This window comes from Carassius carassius, chromosome 22 (genome assembly GCF_963082965.1).
Source record: "Carassius carassius chromosome 22, fCarCar2.1, whole genome shotgun sequence".
Lineage (NCBI taxonomy): Eukaryota > Metazoa > Chordata > Actinopteri > Cypriniformes > Cyprinidae > Carassius > Carassius carassius.
The window spans coordinates 31,253,748-31,270,030 of NC_081776.1; the positions used below are offsets into that span (position 1 = coordinate 31,253,748).

The 16,283-nt window shown below is 41.7% G+C and overlaps 17 non-coding genes across 17 annotated transcripts; all 17 read right to left on the bottom strand.

Annotated features, from left to right (window-relative positions):
• Positions 1 to 950: 950 nt before the first annotated feature.
• trnav-cac (transfer RNA valine (anticodon CAC)) lies at positions 951 to 1,023 on the bottom strand. Its single transcript has one exon. It is a non-coding gene; the product is annotated as a tRNA-Val (tRNA).
• A 124-nt stretch (positions 1,024 to 1,147) lies between these two features.
• trnav-aac (transfer RNA valine (anticodon AAC)) lies at positions 1,148 to 1,220 on the bottom strand. The gene has a single exon. It is a non-coding gene; the product is annotated as a tRNA-Val (tRNA).
• A 236-nt stretch (positions 1,221 to 1,456) lies between these two features.
• On the bottom strand, positions 1,457 to 1,529 carry trnav-uac (transfer RNA valine (anticodon UAC)). The gene has a single exon. It is a non-coding gene; the product is annotated as a tRNA-Val (tRNA).
• A 2,413-nt stretch (positions 1,530 to 3,942) lies between these two features.
• trnav-cac (transfer RNA valine (anticodon CAC)) lies at positions 3,943 to 4,015 on the bottom strand. Its single transcript has one exon. It is a non-coding gene; the product is annotated as a tRNA-Val (tRNA).
• A 127-nt stretch (positions 4,016 to 4,142) lies between these two features.
• On the bottom strand, positions 4,143 to 4,215 carry trnav-aac (transfer RNA valine (anticodon AAC)). Its single transcript has one exon. It is a non-coding gene; the product is annotated as a tRNA-Val (tRNA).
• A 913-nt stretch (positions 4,216 to 5,128) lies between these two features.
• Positions 5,129 to 5,201, bottom strand: trnav-cac (transfer RNA valine (anticodon CAC)). Its single transcript has one exon. It is a non-coding gene; the product is annotated as a tRNA-Val (tRNA).
• A 127-nt stretch (positions 5,202 to 5,328) lies between these two features.
• trnav-aac (transfer RNA valine (anticodon AAC)) lies at positions 5,329 to 5,401 on the bottom strand. Its single transcript has one exon. It is a non-coding gene; the product is annotated as a tRNA-Val (tRNA).
• Positions 5,402 to 7,505: 2,104 nt separating this feature from the next.
• trnav-cac (transfer RNA valine (anticodon CAC)) lies at positions 7,506 to 7,578 on the bottom strand. The gene has a single exon. It is a non-coding gene; the product is annotated as a tRNA-Val (tRNA).
• Positions 7,579 to 7,890: 312 nt separating this feature from the next.
• Positions 7,891 to 7,963, bottom strand: trnav-aac (transfer RNA valine (anticodon AAC)). The gene has a single exon. It is a non-coding gene; the product is annotated as a tRNA-Val (tRNA).
• A 913-nt stretch (positions 7,964 to 8,876) lies between these two features.
• Positions 8,877 to 8,949, bottom strand: trnav-cac (transfer RNA valine (anticodon CAC)). The gene has a single exon. It is a non-coding gene; the product is annotated as a tRNA-Val (tRNA).
• Positions 8,950 to 10,062: 1,113 nt separating this feature from the next.
• Positions 10,063 to 10,135, bottom strand: trnav-cac (transfer RNA valine (anticodon CAC)). Its single transcript has one exon. It is a non-coding gene; the product is annotated as a tRNA-Val (tRNA).
• A 433-nt stretch (positions 10,136 to 10,568) lies between these two features.
• Positions 10,569 to 10,641, bottom strand: trnav-uac (transfer RNA valine (anticodon UAC)). Its single transcript has one exon. It is a non-coding gene; the product is annotated as a tRNA-Val (tRNA).
• Positions 10,642 to 13,054: 2,413 nt separating this feature from the next.
• trnav-cac (transfer RNA valine (anticodon CAC)) lies at positions 13,055 to 13,127 on the bottom strand. Its single transcript has one exon. It is a non-coding gene; the product is annotated as a tRNA-Val (tRNA).
• Positions 13,128 to 13,254: 127 nt separating this feature from the next.
• On the bottom strand, positions 13,255 to 13,327 carry trnav-aac (transfer RNA valine (anticodon AAC)). The gene has a single exon. It is a non-coding gene; the product is annotated as a tRNA-Val (tRNA).
• A 236-nt stretch (positions 13,328 to 13,563) lies between these two features.
• Positions 13,564 to 13,636, bottom strand: trnal-uaa (transfer RNA leucine (anticodon UAA)). Its single transcript has one exon. It is a non-coding gene; the product is annotated as a tRNA-Leu (tRNA).
• A 604-nt stretch (positions 13,637 to 14,240) lies between these two features.
• Positions 14,241 to 14,313, bottom strand: trnav-cac (transfer RNA valine (anticodon CAC)). Its single transcript has one exon. It is a non-coding gene; the product is annotated as a tRNA-Val (tRNA).
• Positions 14,314 to 14,440: 127 nt separating this feature from the next.
• Positions 14,441 to 14,513, bottom strand: trnav-aac (transfer RNA valine (anticodon AAC)). Its single transcript has one exon. It is a non-coding gene; the product is annotated as a tRNA-Val (tRNA).
• Positions 14,514 to 16,283: the final 1,770 nt, after the last annotated feature.

Genomic DNA, 16,283 nt, shown 5'->3' on the forward strand with positions numbered 1-16,283 from the left:
TGTTAGGCGAACGTGATGACCACTACACTACAGAAACTCCCCACTTCCACAGTAGTTCTCTTTCGCCATAATGTATACAATGATGTGCCCAAACGCAAATAGGCAATCTGCGTAAATCCCACACACAACAGGACAGAGTTCATTCGGCTTGGCAGTCTACGCCGAGTTTCCAAGTAATTTCCCTTAACTTACCTCGGAATTAAGGCGTTTGCAGCTTGGACCACCTGCCTACCAGACAGCCATTTCACCACAGAAAGAACAAAAGCCCCCACCTGTTTCCGCCCAGTTTAGAGCTGGGGACCTTTCGCGTGTAAGGCGAATGTGATAACCTCTAAACTACGGAAACCTGCAGTCAAGGTTGGATCTGACCTTTTCATCGCACGCTTCTTGGAGCACGAATAAAATTACAGATTGCGTTGTGCTCTTCAGTCTGCAAATAGCTTTTTTTAGAGTGGCAAACCAAGCATTTTTCCAGTTGTCTGAAGGATTGCTCTGTGACCATTACTTTTTTGCTCTTTTTTAGGTTATTTAATTTAATTGTTTTTAACGTTATACGAAATATTTTGTCTTTGAGTGCACCATCCATCTGTTCATTGAAACTGCCTGGTTTAAAGTACAGAGTCTGTCGGTGTGGCAGTTACTGCTGCCTAGTGTGGCTTAATAATTGTCTTCACACCTGTGTAAAGAAAGGCCTTCGTGACGTAGAGCTGCTGCCTAACAGAGGGCCACTCTGACAAATATCTTCTTTCGTGTTCCTCAGAAGAAAGCCACGCAGGCTTGAAATGGCACGAGTGTGGGTTAGGTTTAGGTCAAAGAGTGACTGCTCTTTCATTTCTGCATCAACTACACCTTTGCTGACTATATTCATGCCTCTTGGCCGCAAAGCTTCGGTAGCGTTGAGTTCCTCCTCAACAGAATGCCAATTAAACCATTGTGAAAAAGAGATTCACTGTTCCCGCCCAGTTTCGAACTGGGGACCTTTCGCGTGTGAGGCGAACGTGATAACCACTACACTACGGAAACCTACCTCCCTCAAACAGTCCAACATTTTTAATTGAAGGCTCTGTAAAATGTGCATAAAGGTAATGTCTTCTAAAGCCCACAGTCGGCTAAAAAGGGTTCATACTTTTCATCAAAAGGAAGCAGCTGTTTCTGCTCGGTTTCTAACCGAGGACCTTTCGCGTGTTAGGCGAACGTGATGATCACTACACTACAGAAACTCCCTACTTCCACACTAGTTCTCTTTCGCCATAATCTATACAATGATGTGCCCAAACGCAAATAGGCAATCTGCGTAAATCCCACACACAACAGGACAGAGTTCATTCAGCGTGGCAGTCTACGCCGAGTTTCCAAATAATTTCCTTTAACTTACCTCGGAATTAAGGCGTTTGCAGCTTGGACCACCTGCCTACCAGACAGCCATTTCACCACAGAAAGAACAAAAGCCCCCACCTGTTTCCGCCCAGTTTCAAGCTGGGGACCTTTCGCGTGTAAGGCGAATGTGATAACCTCTACACTACGGAAACCTGCAGTCAAGGTTGGATCTGACCTTTTCATCGCACGCTTCTTGGAGCACGAATAAAATTACAGATTGCGTTGTGCTCTTCAGTCTGCAAATAGTTTTTTTTGAGTGGCAAACCAAGCATTTTTCCAGTTGTCTGAAGGATTGCTCTGTGACCATTACTTTTTTGCTCTTTTTTAGGTTATTTAATTTAGTTGTTTTTAACGTTATACGAAATATTTTGTCTTTGAGTGCACCATCCATCTGTTCATTGAAACTGCCTGGTTTAACCCTATCAAGTCGATTAACGCGAATACGCGTTTTGAGTCATTTTCTCCTGATAACCCCGAAAAGAACTTAAATTACACTTTCAGTTTTAATCGTACAGATAAGAGCAATACATCAATCGAATCTGTAAAGGGTCTACTTTTTTTTGGATACAGACATAATAACAACAAAACTTTGTGCACTTATAAAATAAAGATAACAAACAAGGTGCGCTGTCTGCAGCCTTTGTCTGCGCTGATCTTCTTTTACAAACACGTCATTTAAATGAACTTTAACTCTGTGAATACTCAACGAAAATACATGAGAGAGATATCTATAGAAAGCTTGACATGTCTATTTTTAAACTAAACAAGTGCCGCCGAAAACAGATATTCTGTGATAAAGTAATCCATATGAAAACCACGCGATGTCTGTTTTTCATGTCTCCTTTCATTATATCTAATGTGACCACGCCCCGCGCCGAACGCTCTATTCAGATTCAAACTGAAGCGCGCAGCTTGAATACGCCCATAACAGAACAAAAAGCAGCGAGACTGTTCAAGTTTTTTTTATTTTACTGTTTGCTTCGCGATGAGAGGAATAACACATAATTCACCCCAAAAAGATGTGATGTGGTTGAGGATTTGAGAAATGGATTTCCTCAGAAAAAAAGAATGAAGCACTTTATTCAGCAGAGATCATAAACATGAGTAAGTCTCTTTTTATTTATTTATATACTTGTACTAGTTTTCACATAACGTGTAAACGTTTTACTAGTTAGACTTTTTCCAAACTATAATTCCTGACTAAATGTATAATCAAGTGAAACATTATGAAGTTTCAATAACAATATACAACACTATACCCTTCGAAAGCTTGATGTAAATAATATAAATGTAACAAATACATAACTGTAACAAATGTAAAAACAATGCTTTTCTTTCCATTTATTCCCCCTAAAAACCCAGAAAAATATTCTCAGCTCTTTTCAACATTAATAATAATGATGATAATAATAACAACAAACGGTTTTTTTTTTTTTGTAGAAAATAAGATTGTTAAAAGGATTTCTGAAGGATTGTGTGACTGGAGTAAGCATGCCAAACAATTTGTTTGAAAGTCAGCTTTGATTGTTTCTAATAAACTGTTTAACTGCTCCCCCAAGTGGATATTAAATTATGTTGTGGGATAATTAAATATATTCTTAATAAACTACAAACATAAAATTATATAGATTTATTTTGTTCTCACATTCTCTCTTGTAACTCCTCACTCTCAGTGGCACAGATGACTGAATGGCTCATTATGCAGCTCATTATGCAGCCCTTTGTCTTCTCAGGTGTAAATCACAATGATATTCATGGTAGTTGACGCCTACTCGCATATGACTTTTACCAACAAAAAGTGTCTTAGAAAATTTAAATCAATATATTGTTTTCTCTGAGTGAGTAAACAAGATGATTTTCACATCATTTAGAAAGAAAAATTCTAGGCTACAAGCTCCAGTTCTCAAAAATCCCGGGAACCATTGTTCTTTATGTGTTTTTTTGCCTTATTCAAGCGTTTTAACATTTTTAGTTTTTCACTAACCACGCATAATATTTTTTTTCTCAAAAACACAATCATGTACATACATGCATTTCACATATTATTACAGCCCAGTTTGTGCTGATTACAGTGAGATTAGTCTTTACCCATTTAGATATTTATAAGAAACTGAAAAAAGCACAAATGTCAAAGCATGACAAAACTTCTCCAGGCCCCAAAAATACCCTTAGACTCCAGAGGGTTAAAGTACAGAGTCTGTCGGTGTGGCAGTTACTGCTGCCTAGTGTGGCTTAATAATTGTTACTGCTGCCTAGTGTGGCTTAATAATTGTCTTTACACCTGTGTAAAGACAGGCCTTCGTGACGTAGAGCTGCTGCCTAACAGAGGGCCACTCTGACAAATATCTTCTTTCGTGTTCCTCAGAAGAAAGCCACGCAGGCTTGAAATGGCACGAGTGTGGGTTAGGTTTAGGTCAAACAGTGACTGCTCTTTCATTTCTGCATCAACTACACATTTGCTGACTATATTCATGCCTCTTGGCATGAAAAAAGCCGAAAGCTTCGGTAGCGTTGAGTTCCTCCTCAACAGAATGCCAATTGAACCATTGTGAAAAAGAGATTCACTGTTCCCACCCAGTTTCAAACTGGGGACCTTTCGCGTGTGAGGCGAACGTGATAACCACTACACTACGGAAACCTACCTACCTCTCCAAACAGTCCAACATTTTTAATTGAAGGCTCTGTAAAATGTGCATAAAGGTAATGTCTTCTAAAGCCCACAGTCGGCTAAAAAGGGTTCATACTTTTCATCAAAAGGAAGCAGCTGTTTCTGCTCGGTTTCGAACCGAGGACCTTTCACGTGTTAGGCGAACGTGATGACCACTACACTACAGAAACTCCCCACTTCCACACTAGTTCTCTTTCGCCATAATCTATACAATGATGTGCCCAAACGCAAATAGGCAATCTGCGTAAATCCCACACACAACAGGACAGAGTTCATTCGGCGTGGCAGTCTATGCTGAGTTTCCAAATAATTTCCCTTAACTTACCTCGGAATTAAGGCGTTTGTAGCTTGGACCACCTGCCTACCAGACAGCCATTTCACCACAGAAAGAACAAAAGCCCCCACCTGTTTCCGCCCAGTTTTGAGCTGGGGACCTTTCGCGTTTAAGGCGAATGTGATAACCTCTAAACTACGGAAACCTGCGGTCAAGGTTGGATCTGACCTTTTCATCGCACGCTTCTTGGAGCACGAATAAAATTACAGATTTCGTTGTGCTCTTCAGTCTGCAAATAGCTTTTTTTTGAGTGGCAAACCAAGCATTTTTCCAGTTGTCTGAAGGATTGCTCTGTGACCATTACTTTTTTGCTCTTTTTTGGGTTATTTAATTTAATTGTTTTTAACGTTATACGAAATATTTTGTCTTTGAGTGCACCATCCATCTGTTCATTGAAACTGCCTGGTTTAAAGTACAGAGTCTATCGGTGTGGCAGTTACTGCTGCCTAGTGTGGCTTAATAATTGTCTTTACACCTGTGTAAAGAAAGGCCTTCGTGACGTAGAGCTGCTGCCTAACAGAGGGCCACTCTGACAAATATCTTCTTTCGTGTTCCTCAGATGAAATCCACGCAGGCTTGAAATGGCACGAGTGTGGGTTAGGTTTAGGTCAAACAGTGACTGCTCTTTCATTTCCGCATCAACTACCCCTTTGCTGACTATATTCATGCCTCTTGGCCGCAAAGCTTCGGTAGCGTTGAGTTCCTCCTCAACAGAATGCCAATTGAACCATTGTGAAAAAGAGATTCACTGTTCCCACCCAGTTTCAAACTGGGGACCTTTCGCGTGTGAGGCGAACGTGATAACCACTACACTACGGAAACCTACCTACTTCTCCAAACAGTCCAACATTTTTAATTGAAGGCTCTGTAAAATGTGCATAAAGGTAATGTCTTCTAAAGCCCACAGTCGGCTAAAAATGGTTCATACTTTTCATCAAAAGGAAGCAGCTGTTTCTGCTCGGTTTCGAACCGAGGACCTTTCACGTGTTAGGCAAACGTGATGACCACTACACTACAGAAACTCCCCACTTCCACACTAGTTCTCTTTCGCCATAATCTATACAATGATGTGCCCAAACGCAAATAGGCAATCTGCGTAAATCCCACACACAACAGGACAGAGTTCATTCGGCGTGGCAGTCTATGCTGAGTTTCCAAATAATTTCCCTTAACTTACCTCGGAATTAAGGCGTTTGCAGCTTGGACCACCTGCCTACCAGACAGCCATTTCACCACAGAAAGAACAAAAGCCCCCACCTGTTTCTGCCCAGTTTTGAGCTGGGGACCTTTCGCGTGTAAGGCGAATGTGATAACCTCTACACTACGGAAACCTGCAGTCAAGGTTGGATCTGACCTTTTCATCGCACGCTTCTTGGAGCACGAATAAAATTACAGATTGCGTTGTGCTCTTCAGTCTGCAAATAGCTTTTTTTTTGAGTGGCAAACCAAGCATTTTTCCAGTTGTCTGAAGGATTGCTCTGTGACCATTACTTTTTTGCTCTTTTTTGGGTTATTTAATTTAATTGTTTTTAACGTTATACGAAATATTTTGTCTTTGAGTGCACCATCCATCTGTTCATTGAAACTGCCTAGTTTAAAGTACAGAGTCTATCGGTGAGGCAGTTATTGCTGCCTAGTGTGGCTTAATAATTGTCTTTACACCTGTGTAAAGAAAGGCCTTCGTGACGTAGAGCTGCTGCCTAACAGAGGGCCACTCTGACAAATATCTTCTTTCGTGTTCCTCAGATGAAAGCCACGCAGGCTTGAAATGGCACGAGTGTGGGTTAGGTTTAGGTCAAACAGTGACTGCTCTTTCATTTCTGCATCAACTACACCTTTGCTGACTATATTCATGCCTCTTGGCCGCAAAGCTTCGGTAGCGTTGAGTTCCTCCTCAACAGAATGCCAATTGAACCATTGTGAAAAAGAGATTCACTGTTCCCGCCCAGTTTCGAACTGGAGACCTTTCGCGTGTGAGGCGAACATGATAACCACTACACTACAGAAACCTACCTACCTACCTCTCTCAAACAGTCCAACATTTTTAATTGAAGGCTCTGTAAAATGTGCATAAAGGTAATGTCTTCTAAAGCCCACAGTCGGCTAAAAAGGGTTCATACTTTTCATCAAAAGGAAGCAGCTGTTTCTGGTCGGTTTCTAACCGAGGACCTTTCGCGTGTTAGGCAAACGTGATGACCACTACACTACAGAAACTCCCTACTTCCACACTAGTTCTCTTTCGCCATAATCTATACAATGATGTGCCCAAACGCAAATAGGCAATCTGCGTAAATCCCGCACACAACAGGACAGAGTTCATTCGGCGTGGCAGTCTACGCCGAGTTTCCAAATAATTTCCCTTAACTTACCTCGGAATTAAGGCGTTTGCAGCTTGGACCACCTGCCTACCAGACAGCCATTTAACCACAGAAAGAACAAAAGCCCCCACCTGTTTCCGCCCAGTTTCAAGCTGGGGACCTTTCGCGTGTAAGGCGAATGTGATAACCTCTACAGTACGGAAACCTGCAGTCAAGGTTGGATCTGACCTTTTCATCGCACGCTTCTTGGAGCACAAATAAAATTACAGATTGCGTTGTGCTCTTCAGTCTGCAAATAGCTTTTTTTTGAGTGGCAAACCAAGCATTTTTCCAGTTGTCTGAAGGATTGCTCTGTGACCATTACTTTTTTCTCTTTTTTAGGTTATTTAATTTAATTGTTTTTAAAGTTATACGAAATATTTTGTCGTTGAGAGCACCATCCATCTGTTCATTGAAACTGCCTGGTTTAAAGTACAGAGTCTGTCGGTGTGGCAGTTACTGCTGCCTAGTGTGGCTTAATAATTGTCTTCACACCTGTGTAAAGAAAGGCCTTCGTGACGTAGAGCTGCTGCCTAACAGAGGGCCACTCTGACAAATATCTTCTTTCGTGTTCCTCAGAAGAAAGCCACGCAGGCTTGAAATGGCACGAGTGTGGGTTAGGTTTAGGTCAAAGAGTGACTGCTCTTTCATTTCTGCATCAACTACACCTTTGCTGACTATATTCATGCCTCTTGGCCGCAAAGCTTCGGTAGCGTTGAGTTTCTCCTCAACAGAATGCCAATTAAACCATTGTGAAAAAGAGATTCACTGTTCCCGCCCAGTTTCGAACTGGGGACCTTTCGCGTGTGAGGCGAACGTGATAACCACTACACTACAGAAACCTACCTCCCTCAAACAGTCCAACATTTTTAATTGAAGGCTCTGTAAAATGTGCATAAAGGTAATGTCTTCTAAAGCCCACAGTCGGCTAAAAAGGGTTCATACTTTTCATCAAAAGGAAGCAGCTGTTTCTCGAACTGGGGACGTTTCGCGTGTGAGGCGAACGTGATAACCACTACACTACGGAAACCTACCTCCCTCAAACAGTCCAACATTTTTAATTGAAGGCTCTGTAAAATGTGCATAAAGGTAATGTCTTCTAAAGCCCACAGTCGGCTAAAAAGGGTTCATACTTTTCATCAAAAGGAAGCAGCTGTTTCTGCTCGGTTTCGAAACGAGGACCTTTCGCGTGTTAGGCAAACGTGATGACCACTACACTACAGAAACTCCCCACTTCCACAGTAGTTCTCTTTCGCCATAATCTATACAATGATGTGCCCAAACGCAAATAGGCAATCTGCGTAAATCCCACACACAACAGGACAGAGTTCATTCGGCTTGGCAGTCTACGCCGAGTTTCCAAGTAATTTCCCTTAACTTACCTCGGAATTAAGGCGTTTGCAGCTTGGACCACCTGCCTACCAGACAGCCATTTCACCACAGAAAGAACAAAAGCCCCCACCTGTTTCCGCCCAGTTTAGAGCTGGGGACCTTTCGCGTGTAAGGCGAATGTGATAACCTCTAAACTACGGAAACCTGCAGTCAAGGTTGGATCTGACCTTTTCATCGCACGCTTCTTGGAGCACGAATACAATTACAGATTGCGTTGTGCTCTTCAGTCTGCAAATAGCTTTTTTTAGAGTGGCAAACCAAGCATTTTTCCAGTTGTCTGAAGGATTGCTCTGTGACCATTACTTTTTTGCTCTTTTTTAGGTTATTTAATTTAATTGTTTTTAACGTTATACGAAATATTTTGTCTTTGAGTGCACCATCCATCTGTTCATTGAAACTGCCTGGTTTAAAGTACAGAGTCTGTCGGTGTGGCAGTTACTGCTGCCTAGTGTGGCTTAATAATTGTCTTCACACCTGTGTAAAGAAAGGCCTTCGTGACGTAGAGCTGCTGCCTAACAGAGGGCCACTCTGACAAATATCTTCTTTCGTGTTCCTCAGAAGAAAGCCACGCAGGCTTGAAATGGGACGAGTGTGGGTTAGGTTTAGGTCAAACAGTGACTGCTCTTTCATTTCTGCATCAACTACACCTTTGCTGACTATATTCATGCCTCTTGGCCGCAAAGCTTCGGTAGCGTTGAGTTCCTCCTCAACAGAATGCCAATTGAACCAGTGTGAAAAAGAGATTCACTGTTCCCGCCCAGTTTCGAACTGGGGACCTTTCGCGTGTGAGGCGAACGTGATAACCACTACACTACGGAAACCTACCTACCTCTCCAAACAGTCCAACATTTTTAATTGAAGGCTCTGTAAAATGTGCATAAAGGTAATGTCTTCTAAAGCCCACAGTCGGCTAAAAAGGGTTCATACTTTTCATCAAAAGGAAGCAGCTCTTTCTGCTCGGTTTCGAAACGAGGACCTTTCGCGTGTTAGGCGAACGTGATGACCACTACACTACAGAAACTCCCCACTTCCACAGTAGTTCTCTTTCGCCATAATGTATACAATGATGTGCCCAAACGCAAATAGGCAATCTGCGTAAATCCCACACACAACAGGACAGAGTTCATTCGGCTTGGCAGTCTACGCCGAGTTTCCAAGTAATTTCCCTTAACTTACCTCGGAATTAAGGCGTTTGCAGCTTGGACCACCTGCCTACCAGACAGCCATTTCACCACAGAAAGAACAAAAGCCCCCACCTGTTTCCGCCCAGTTTAGAGCTGGGGACCTTTCGCGTGTAAGGCGAATGTGATAACCTCTAAACTACGGAAACCTGCAGTCAAGGTTGGATCTGACCTTTTCATCGCACGCTTCTTGGAGCACGAATAAAATTACAGATTGCGTTGTGCTCTTCAGTCTGCAAATAGCTTTTTTTAGAGTGGCAAACCAAGCATTTTTCCAGTTGTCTGAAGGATTGCTCTGTGACCATTACTTTTTTGCTCTTTTTTAGGTTATTTAATTTAATTGTTTTTAACGTTATACGAAATATTTTGTCTTTGAGTGCACCATCCATCTGTTCATTGAAACTGCCTGGTTTAAAGTACAGAGTCTGTCGGTGTGGCAGTTACTGCTGCCTAGTGTGGCTTAATAATTGTCTTCACACCTGTGTAAAGAAAGGCCTTCGTGACGTAGAGCTGCTGCCTAACAGAGGGCCACTCTGACAAATATCTTCTTTCGTGTTCCTCAGAAGAAAGCCACGCAGGCTTGAAATGGCACGAGTGTGGGTTAGGTTTAGGTCAAAGAGTGACTGCTCTTTCATTTCTGCATCAACTACACCTTTGCTGACTATATTCATGCCTCTTGGCCGCAAAGCTTCGGTAGCGTTGAGTTCCTCCTCAACAGAATGCCAATTAAACCATTGTGAAAAAGAGATTCACTGTTCCCGCCCAGTTTCGAACTGGGGACCTTTCGCGTGTGAGGCGAACGTGATAACCACTACACTACGGAAACCTACCTCCCTCAAACAGTCCAACATTTTTAATTGAAGGCTCTGTAAAATGTGCATAAAGGTAATGTCTTCTAAAGCCCACAGTCGGCTAAAAAGGGTTCATACTTTTCATCAAAAGGAAGCAGCTGTTTCTGCTTGGTTTCTAACCGAGGACCTTTCGCGTGTTAGGCGAACGTGATGATCACTACACTACAGAAACTCCCTACTTCCACACTAGTTCTCTTTCGCCATAATCTATACAATGATGTGCCCAAACGCAAATAGGCAATCTGCGTAAATCCCACACACAACAGGACAGAGTTCATTCAGCGTGGCAGTCTACGCCGAGTTTCCAAATAATTTCCTTTAACTTACCTCGGAATTAAGGCGTTTGCAGCTTGGACCACCTGCCTACCAGACAGCCATTTCACCACAGAAAGAACAAAAGCCCCCACCTGTTTCCGCCCAGTTTCAAGCTGGGGACCTTTCGCGTGTAAGGCGAATGTGATAACCTCTACACTACGGAAACCTGCAGTCAAGGTTGGATCTGACCTTTTCATCGCACGCTTCTTGGAGCACGAATAAAATTACAGATTGCGTTGTGCTCTTCAGTCTGCAAATAGTTTTTTTTGAGTGGCAAACCAAGCATTTTTCCAGTTGTCTGAAGGATTGCTCTGTGACCATTACTTTTTTGCTCTTTTTTAGGTTATTTAATTTAGTTGTTTTTAACGTTATACGAAATATTTTGTCTTTGAGTGCACCATCCATCTGTTCATTGAAACTGCCTGGTTTAACCCTATCAAGTCGATTAACGCGAATACGCGTTTTGAGTCATTTTCTCCTGATAACCCCGAAAAGAACTTAAATTACACTTTCAGTTTTAATCGTACAGATAAGAGCAATACATCAATCGAATCTGTAAAGGGTCTACTTTTTTTTGGATACAGACATAATAACAACAAAACTTTGTGCACTTATAAAATAAAGATAACAAACAAGGTGCGCTGTCTGCAGCCTTTGTCTGCGCTGATCTTCTTTTACAAACACGTCATTTAAATGAACTTTAACTCTGTGAATACTCAACGAAAATACATGAGAGAGATATCTATAGAAAGCTTGACATGTCTATTTTTAAACTAAACAAGTGCCGCCGAAAACAGATATTCTGTGATAAAGTAATCCATATGAAAACCACGCGATGTCTGTTTTTCATGTCTCCTTTCATTATATCTAATGTGACCACGCCCCGCGCCGAACGCTCTATTCAGATTCAAACTGAAGCGCGCAGCTTGAATACGCCCATAACAGAACAAAAAGCAGCGAGACTGTTCAAGTTTTTTTTATTTTACTGTTTGCTTCGCGATGAGAGGAATAACACATAATTCACCCCAAAAAGATGTGATGTGGTTGAGGATTTGAGAAATGGATTTCCTCAGAAAAAAAGAATGAAGCACTTTATTCAGCAGAGATCATAAACATGAGTAAGTCTCTTTTTATTTATTTATATACTTGTACTAGTTTTCACATAACGTGTAAACGTTTTACTAGTTAGACTTTTTCCAAACTATAATTCCTGACTAAATGTATAATCAAGTGAAACATTATGAAGTTTCAATAACAATATACAACACTATACCCTTCGAAAGCTTGATGTAAATAATATAAATGTAACAAATACATAACTGTAACAAATGTAAAAACAATGCTTTTCTTTCCATTTATTCCCCCTAAAAACCCAGAAAAATATTCTCAGCTCTTTTCAACATTAATAATAATGATGATAATAATAACAACAAACGGTTTTTTTTTTTTTGTAGAAAATAAGATTGTTAAAAGGATTTCTGAAGGATTGTGTGACTGGAGTAAGCATGCCAAACAATTTGTTTGAAAGTCAGCTTTGATTGTTTCTAATAAACTGTTTAACTGCTCCCCCAAGTGGATATTAAATTATGTTGTGGGATAATTAAATATATTCTTAATAAACTACAAACATAAAATTATATAGATTTATTTTGTTCTCACATTCTCTCTTGTAACTCCTCACTCTCAGTGGCACAGATGACTGAATGGCTCATTATGCAGCTCATTATGCAGCCCTTTGTCTTCTCAGGTGTAAATCACAATGATATTCATGGTAGTTGACGCCTACTCGCATATGACTTTTACCAACAAAAAGTGTCTTAGAAAATTTAAATCAATATATTGTTTTCTCTGAGTGAGTAAACAAGATGATTTTCACATCATTTAGAAAGAAAAATTCTAGGCTACAAGCTCCAGTTCTCAAAAATCCCGGGAACCATTGTTCTTTATGTGTTTTTTTGCCTTATTCAAGCGTTTTAACATTTTTAGTTTTTCACTAACCACGCATAATATTTTTTTTCTCAAAAACACAATCATGTACATACATGCATTTCACATATTATTACAGCCCAGTTTGTGCTGATTACAGTGAGATTAGTCTTTACCCATTTAGATATTTATAAGAAACTGAAAAAAGCACAAATGTCAAGGCATGACAAAACTTCTCCAGGCCCCAAAAATACCCTTAGACTCCAGAGGGTTAAAGTACAGAGTCTGTCGGTGTGGCAGTTACTGCTGCCTAGTGTGGCTTAATAATTGTTACTGCTGCCTAGTGTGGCTTAATAATTGTCTTTACACCTGTGTAAAGACAGGCCTTCGTGACGTAGAGCTGCTGCCTAACAGAGGGCCACTCTGACAAATATCTTCTTTCGTGTTCCTCAGAAGAAAGCCACGCAGGCTTGAAATGGCACGAGTGTGGGTTAGGTTTAGGTCAAACAGTGACTGCTCTTTCATTTCTGCATCAACTACACATTTGCTGACTATATTCATGCCTCTTGGCATGAAAAAAGCCGAAAGCTTCGGTAGCGTTGAGTTCCTCCTCAACAGAATGCCAATTGAACCATTGTGAAAAAGAGATTCACTGTTCCCACCCAGTTTCAAACTGGGGACCTTTCGCGTGTGAGGCGAACGTGATAACCACTACACTACGGAAACCTACCTACCTCTCCAAACAGTCCAACATTTTTAATTGAAGGCTCTGTAAAATGTGCATAAAGGTAATGTCTTCTAAAGCCCACAGTCGGCTAAAAAGGGTTCATACTTTTCATCAAAAGGAAGCAGCTGTTTCTGCTCGGTTTCGAACCGAGGACCTTTCACGTGTTAGGCGAACGTGATGACCACTACACTACAGAAACTCCCCACTTCCACACTAGTTCTCTTTCGCCATAATCTATACAATGATGTGCCCAAACGCAAATAGGCAATCTGCGTAAATCCCACACACAACAGGACAGAGTTCATTCGGCGTGGCAGTCTATGCTGAGTTTCCAAATAATTTCCCTTAACTTACCTCGGAATTAAGGCGTTTGTAGCTTGGACCACCTGCCTACCAGACAGCCATTTCACCACAGAAAGAACAAAAGCCCCCACCTGTTTCCGCCCAGTTTTGAGCTGGGGACCTTTCGCGTTTAAGGCGAATGTGATAACCTCTACACTACGGAAACCTGCGGTCAAGGTTGGATCTGACCTTTTCATCGCACGCTTCTTAGAGCACGAATAAAATTACAGATTTCGTTGTGCTCTTCAGTCTGCAAATAGCTTTTTTTTGAGTGGCAAACCAAGCATTTTTCCAGTTGTCTGAAGGATTGCTCTGTGACCATTACTTTTTTGCTCTTTTTTGGGTTATTTAATTTAATTGTTTTTAACGTTATACGAAATATTTTGTCTTTGAGTGCACCATCCATCTGTTCATTGAAACTGCCTGGTTTAAAGTACAGAGTCTATCGGTGTGGCAGTTACTGCTGCCTAGTGTGGCTTAATAATTGTCTTTACACCTGTGTAAAGAAAGGCCTTCGTGACGTAGAGCTGCTGCCTAACAGAGGGCCACTCTGACAAATATCTTCTTTCGTGTTCCTCAGATGAAATCCACGCAGGCTTGAAATGGCACGAGTGTGGGTTAGGTTTAGGTCAAACAGTGACTGCTCTTTCATTTCCGCATCAACTACCCCTTTGCTGACTATATTCATGCCTCTTGGCCGCAAAGCTTCGGTAGCGTTGAGTTCCTCCTCAACAGAATGCCAATTGAACCATTGTGAAAAAGAGATTCACTGTTCCCACCCAGTTTCAAACTGGGGACCTTTCGCGTGTGAGGCGAACGTGATAACCACTACACTACGGAAACCTACCTACTTCTCCAAACAGTCCAACATTTTTAATTGAAGGCTCTGTAAAATGTGCATAAAGGTAATGTCTTCTAAAGCCCACAGTCGGCTAAAAATGGTTCATACTTTTCATCAAAAGGAAGCAGCTGTTTCTGCTCGGTTTCGAACCGAGGACCTTTCACGTGTTAGGCAAACGTGATGACCACTACACTACAGAAACTCCCCACTTCCACACTAGTTCTCTTTCGCCATAATCTATACAATGATGTGCCCAAACGCAAATAGGCAATCTGCGTAAATCCCACACACAACAGGACAGAGTTCATTCGGCGTGGCAGTCTATGCTGAGTTTCCAAATAATTTCCCTTAACTTACCTCGGAATTAAGGCGTTTGCAGCTTGGACCACCTGCCTACCAGACAGCCATTTCACCACAGAAAGAACAAAAGCCCCCACCTGTTTCTGCCCAGTTTTGAGCTGGGGACCTTTCGCGTGTAAGGCGAATGTGATAACCTCTACACTACGGAAACCTGCAGTCAAGGTTGGATCTGACCTTTTCATCGCACGCTTCTTGGAGCACGAATAAAATTACAGATTGCGTTGTGCTCTTCAGTCTGCAAATAGCTTTTTTTTTGAGTGGCAAACCAAGCATTTTTCCAGTTGTCTGAAGGATTGCTCTGTGACCATTACTTTTTTGCTCTTTTTTGGGTTATTTAATTTAATTGTTTTTAACGTTATACGAAATATTTTGTCTTTGAGTGCACCATCCATCTGTTCATTGAAACTGCCTAGTTTAAAGTACAGAGTCTATCGGTGAGGCAGTTATTGCTGCCTAGTGTGGCTTAATAATTGTCTTTACACCTGTGTAAAGAAAGGCCTTCGTGACGTAGAGCTGCTGCCTAACAGAGGGCCACTCTGACAAATATCTTCTTTCGTGTTCCTCAGATGAAAGCCACGCAGGCTTGAAATGGCACGAGTGTGGGTTAGGTTTAGGTCAAACTGTGACTGCTCTTTCATTTCTGCATCAACTACACCTTTGCTGACTATATTCATGCCTCTTGGCCGCAAAGCTTCGGTAGCGTTGAGTTCCTCCTCAACAGAATGCCAATTGAACCATTGTGAAAAAGAGATTCACTGTTCCCGCCCAGTTTCGAACTGGAGACCTTTCGCGTGTGAGGCGAACATGATAACCACTACACTACAGAAACCTACCTACCTACCTCTCTCAAACAGTCCAACATTTTTAATTGAAGGCTCTGTAAAATGTGCATAAAGGTAATGTCTTCTAAAGCCCACAGTCGGCTAAAAAGGGTTCATACTTTTCATCAAAAGGAAGCAGCTGTTTCTGGTCGGTTTCTAACCGAGGACCTTTCGCGTGTTAGGCAAACGTGATGACCACTACACTACAGAAACTCCCTACTTCCACACTAGTTCTCTTTCGCCATAATCTATACAATGATGTGCCCAAACGCTAATAGGCAATCTGCGTAAATCCCGCACACAACAGGACAGAGTTCATTCGGCGTGGCAGTCTACGCCGAGTTTCCAAATAATTTCCCTTAACTTACCTCGGAATTAAGGCGTTTGCAGCTTGGACCACCTGCCTACCAGACAGCCATTTAACCACAGAAAGAACAAAAGCCCCCACCTGTTTCCGCCCAGTTTCAAGCTGGGGACCTTTCGCGTGTAAGGCGAATGTGATAACCTCTACAGTACGGAAACCTGCAGTCAAGGTTGGATCTGACCTTTTCATCGCACGCTTCTTGGAGCACAAATAAAATTACAGATTGCGTTGTGCTCTTCAGTCTGCAAATAGCTTTTTTTTGAGTGGCAAACCAAGCATTTTTCCAGTTGTCTGAAGGATTGCTCTGTGACCATTACTTTTTTCTCTTTTTTAGGTTATTTAATTTAATTGTTTTTAAAGTTATACGAAATATTTTGTCGTTGAGAGCACCATCCATCTGTTCATTGAAACTGCCTGGTTTAAAGTA